Raw genomic sequence first — 6,138 nt, 5'->3', positions numbered from 1 at the left:
ATTGAAAACCTCAGTCAGGTGAGTGTGGAGAACGAGGAGCTATGCATGAATGACTGCATTTATATCTATATTCTAGCAATTCCCAGATTTATGACATACTTTCTTTTTTCCCAGACTGGATAACAATGAAATAACCCTACCTAATGCATACATCCATTTTGTCATTGATTCAAAAGTGATGTTTAAGCCACTATGATAAACTGGATTTCTCGATGATACTCAGGCTATTAGATATCTTAACTTTCTCTTTATGGTAGAATATTGAGATATTTATGCTTTGATCTCACTGATAGAAAACATAGCCTTTCATCACCCTGTTATCTTACTTTTTCTACTTGCCCATTATTTTATCTTTTTCAATTTTAATTTTGCTCTTCTTTTGGACCAGTTGAATATTTTTTATTATTTAGTTTCTTCCTATTAACTTCATACATATACATTCTTTTATTATGTGTGGTTATAGTTCACTCCTATCTACAGATTATGTCATGTGTCTTTCAGTAATCATTGATACCTCCTCCAGGACAATGCAAGGATTTTAGAACTCTCAAACCTTGTTAACCCACCTTTGACTGATACACTGATGTTGTTATGTGCTTTAATTTTATTTTTTATGACCCCTATGGGGATGTTATTACTTTACAGTGTAAATATTCATTCAGTTCTATTTGTATATTTATCCTTTTCTTGCTCTTTATTACTTCCTACATCTCAAGAGTCGCTATCTATCTTGTATCTTCCTTCTACCTGAAGAAAATTCTTTTGTATTTCCTTTTGTTGGTGATGAATTTTTCTCAGCTATTTTTTTCCTTGAAAATTTATTTCCCCTATATTTTGAAAAATTTGGGGATCTGGTCTTCCAAATATGAGACTTTCATTATGAGTAAAGGCAATGTGTTTTGGACAGGGATAAACAAAATTAAAGTGGAATAGAATTCTATTCCAAGCCTTGTTCTTAGATACCAGGTTAACTAGGACAGAAAAGTGGGGATGGAGATGAGTCAAATATACTAGATGACTAAACACAGTCATCCTTTAATCCATTGGACTTACAGAGTTTTTACTCTTCCACACTCCCTTAATATATTCTATTCTGTCATGAGCCATCTCTCAAACATCTGCAAGCCCTTGCCCTACCTTTACCTTTATCAGACTCGACTAGTAAAACTACAGCCCTAGCTAATTTAAGTTACCCTACTACTGCAAGACTCCACCACATAGTGCAACATGATAGAAGAAAAATAAAATACAAAACCACATGACTGGTTACACCATGAGACTCACTCACTGATGTATCACTATTTTCTGTCTAATAATCATGCCATTTTTCATTCTATTTACTCTTTCACATTCCCACATAATTATTTCATACTTTCTTTTTACCCAGACTTACAGTTTTCTCTCCCTAGCTCCACATTCTGCCACGTACTGTGCTTATTTCACTGATTAAATCAAAGTGTTTTGAACTGCCATAATCTCCTGCAATGACATTGGCCACTTATCAGCATCTGGAGCAACCCTCTACCTTCCCATCTGTTGCTCTAAATGAGCTACCCATGCCTCTGGTTGCTGCCAGTTTTTCTCTTTGTATGTTTATACCATAGATCCCACCCCTTTAAGAATGACATTTAACACTTTATTTTAGAATATTTCAAACATATATAGACCTTCATGTCATCTGTAAACAAAGACATTTTGATTTTTCCTTCCAAGTCTGTTAACTTTTGTTCCCATTTTCTTATTTCATTAACTAGCACTTCAATCACAATTTATGCGATACTTTTGAAGACAGCACCTACTATGTCCACACACTGCATTAAGCACAGTGAAGACGTAGGATACTAAGATAGAGATCTAACATTCAGGTACGTAAAATAGCTATATACAAAGAGAAAAGCAAGTAATTAAAATACAATGTGAAACATAGAGATGTATAGAAAATATATGGGAGTTGGTACAGATCATTTGCATAGATAACTTATACATGCTTGTATAAATTATAAAATTGGCCTTGATATACGATGCTAAAATATAATTCTGTTGGCTAAAGGAAAATTTCTGATGTAAATGCAAGTTTTAAGAATTAAAAATGTACTTGAACATTAATTTCTGTATTAATAACCACTAGTGCCCATAATCAAAAATTAAGCTACTCAAAAATTTTACTTTCAGAATTAAAATATGCAAAAGAATAATTTATGCATGCTAAGTTTTATGAAACATCCACTATTTTGTATTTAGCCTTCAACATTCTAAAATACCCTTACATTTTTTGTTTTCATAGAAGAAATTCTTAAATTATTTTTTTCCCTTTAATACAACCATGTCAGTTTGGCATATTTCTCTCCAGGCTTTGTCTACATGCATATATTCCAGACCTGAGCTCCCAGACCTCAAAGAATTTTATACCAATTTTAAGTCTAATTAATATTGTGGTGATAGGGTTTTTCAAATAATCTAGTCTCACTATAGCTTGACCAAAACTGCATGTTTTCAAAGCAACATAGAAAATCCACGGATAAATCCTTCATGAGTCATTTATTTAAATTTTAAAGATCCCGAGGAATGGGTCATTGCCCACACAGATAGACATGTTTTGCATAGGAGAGAATTGAGAGGATTGAAGAGGGACAATGAATACTTTTGGAAATGAAAAAAAAGTCATACCCAAATTCTCATAGAATAGAGAGGTCTCAACTGCAAAGTGGTTTCACTAGAGATAAAATATTAGTTATTATATGATAATCCTGTTTAGTTTTCTCTTTCTCTTGACTAAAAAAGAAAAAAATCCTTCTTTACCTGCCTTCTTCTCCTCCCCCTGCCCCAGCCTAAGGGGCCAGGATAATGTAGCCCCTGACGCTTGTGGTTGAAATACTACAGCCAGGGCAGCTCTCTTGTAGTTTGCCCACATGTTCAGTAGTTGAAAATAGGTTTCTAAAATGTGGAATTTGTAAAAGGGTGATATTTTCATCTTTATAATGAAAATCTTAAAAACTTAAATGTGATGAAACTTTATCTTATAAAATTTCACAGCCTGGGAGCTGACCCACATGGCGCAGACCTCTCTTGTCTCATCTGCAGCTCTCCTCAGCAGTGCATTTCAGTCAGTCCACCTGTTCTGCTCCCCACTCTGTCTCTGGTGAATCCTCTCACACACATACCCCCACCTCTGGCTTATACCCCAGCTCTTGTATACATAAATAAATCTTTTTAAAAAAATAATATATTCTGGAACAGTAGGCCCTTCAGAATCAGGTCCCACCTTACTTCCTGTGGCAGTGACCACTGCCTGTCCAGGTGCTCAACACCTGAAATTGATCAACCTGACTCTATCCCGTTCTAGCCTTCTAGGCCATTCTTACTGCTCTCCATATCCATACCCATTCTCTACTGTCTTTCTGACCAGTGGGTACACTCCTGTCCAGGAAAATTTTTTATTCCTCAAACTACTTCCAGAAATGATCCTCTCTCTTCTTGGGTCCCCAAGAGTCTTGCATCACGATACCAATATATATTATTAAACTTGTTTCCTGTTCTTTAAACTGTGACCTCCTTGTCTTAATGTGTTCCCAAAGTCTAGTCCAGTAAGCACTTAAGAAAATAGTTAAATGAATATAAAACTAAAATTCTTTTTCATGTAAGAGAATTGGTACCTTGAAGAGTAAGAAAAATATGAAGTAAAGGCAACAACCATTTTTTTTGGCTTATATTCTATGTATTGAGTTTTGACCTATATAATATTTAGTGCTCAAGTAATCCCGTAACTAATGAGGAAATAAAGGCTTAGAGAAAATAATTTGCTGAAGAATCATACATGTTAACAGATTAGTAGCCAAAATGGAAACCCAGGTTTTTCTGACTAGAGAGCCTAGGTGCTTCCTCCATACACAAAGTAACATTCAGTAAGAGGAAAAACATTTAAATTTAACTGCTTAGTGGGGAAAGTAAAAATGTTTTGTTTTCTATTCAAAGGTCACTTTCCCTCATGAACCATATTGGTTCTTTTGAAAGAGTCCAGGTAAAACAATTTCATCATGTATCTTTGCCTCTTGCACATATCTGTAAGCATTCCTTTGCTATTATGATAACTCCAGAATCCAGAGGTCTTTCACCTTGCTGTTAGAAGTTCCAAGTGGGACAAAGGACTACAGCTATGAACAGCTACGAAGGCACTTCCTGAAAACCTTTTGTTTAATATTTTTAAAGAGCGACAATTAGTTTTTCATTTAAAAAATATTTGAGAACTCTTAATGTGCAAGCTATTGATAGAAGTTTTGGACTACAAATGATGAACCAGTTATTCATGAAAGTTTAGCCTGTGGGGATTTTTTGAAGATGAAGAGTGTTATAGTAAGTGAAAGTCCTTTATGGGTTTTGCCACTGGAAGTGTCAGTACTTGTTCTAGTTTGTAATTAGCTCATGGTGATAGTTTTGACAATAACGTACCATTTTGCGATTAAATGGGCTCAGTTGGGTGTTCTCATCTCAAGAGGGTGCAGTCAGATGCTGGCTGGGACTGCAGTCATGTGAAGACTTGATTGGCTTGGGTGTTTGAGATACCCACTTACAAAATTGACATTTAAAAATGCTGATTGAAGGACTGGGAGCTCAGCTGAGTCAAGTCACATGACTTCCTCATATGTTTTGGGCTTCTCATAGCTTGGTGGGTAGGTTTTGAGAAAGCATGGGGTCACCATAGTTCAGGATCTGTTCTTCATCTTAAAATATTCCCATAGTTCATTTTGCCAGACAGATCAACCAGAAGAAAGTAGACATCTCTGCTTACCCCATCAGAGTTCCTTATGTTACTTCCTGCCTTGCTCAGCAAGCTCCAACCACAATGTCCTTCTTTTTGTACTTCAAATGTTCTTTGAAGGTATTTCCTCTACTTTCTTCCCTATGATTGTGCCCCCCACACATACCTTTTCCTGTCTAATACCTCATTTTTTTCAGATTTTAACCCAAATTATTATCAATCAATAATAACACATCTTTAAGTAAAGTGTAACCATGTGTAACCATCTTGTTCTCCTATTTTTTCCTTAGCTTTTGTGAAATAAGTAGTTATGTGTCACTTAGTGACACTTTGGTCAATGACCAATACCACTGTGGTCCTAAAAGGCAATACTAGGAGTGTATAGGTTAGGAGTGTATAGGGTACACCATCCAGATTTATGTAAATACACTTTATCATGTTTATAAAATGCTAAAAATCAAAACCTGATGATGTATTGCTCAGAACACATCCCCATCATTAAGCTATACATGACTGCATAAATTCGCAGGAAGTTGCAAGAGTTGTAGTGACATGTGTAGTAGCCTTTATCCAGCTCCCTTCAGTGAAAACATTAGTAATTATAGTACAAAATCAAACCTAGGACATTGACATAGTACAATACTATCATTCACCAATTCCAGTTCCTTAAAAATTAGAATTTGCTTTCTTTTACAAAATTATGGACACGACATCCATAGGATTTCCTTTTTTTTTTTTCCCTGTAGAATGAGCAAGCCTGGGTCACAGGTCTCTTTAGTACTGATGGACTTTTCTTCCTATTTTTGAATAGATCCTCTGTTAACAAAGGACTTTCCAGATGCTAATTTGTGATAAAACAAAACTGACCCAGAGGAAGATGCATATGAGATTAAAAAAACAAACAAACAAAAGTTGGCAAAAGAGTACTTAATTTCTATTATATGCCAAGGACTTTGCTAAACACAAGAACAAAGTGATACAAAGACACAGTCCTTTTTCTCAGGGGGTTCACAAATTGGGAGCAGGTATCTTAAATAGAGACATAAAAGAAAAAAAAGTCAAAAAGACATCTTATTATTGAAACCTGGGAAAAAATAGCTGCTTTGTTTGTCAGGAAACAGATTGAAGCATACTTTGGTCTAAATCCAGAAGTTGATTCTGGTGAATCAAATAGAAGGCCCATCTTTGTTTACAATTGAATATAGCTAGATAATCTTAGCATGGAACTAAGAGAATAAAAGAGTTGAACTCAAGTGATCAGCACATCCTGGGACCCAGATGTGTTTAGTCAGTACTCTGAAGGTCACACTTCCAAATGTCTTCTACTCTGTCATCTTCAAGTTATATGAATAACTCATCTTCTACCTGAAAGAGTTCCTCAT

Source organism: Talpa europaea (genome assembly GCF_964194135.1).
Source record: "Talpa europaea genome assembly, chromosome: 3".
Taxonomy (NCBI): domain Eukaryota; kingdom Metazoa; phylum Chordata; class Mammalia; order Eulipotyphla; family Talpidae; genus Talpa; species Talpa europaea.
The sequence above is the reverse complement of the archived record's forward strand: the minus strand, read 5'-3'. Positions refer to the sequence as shown.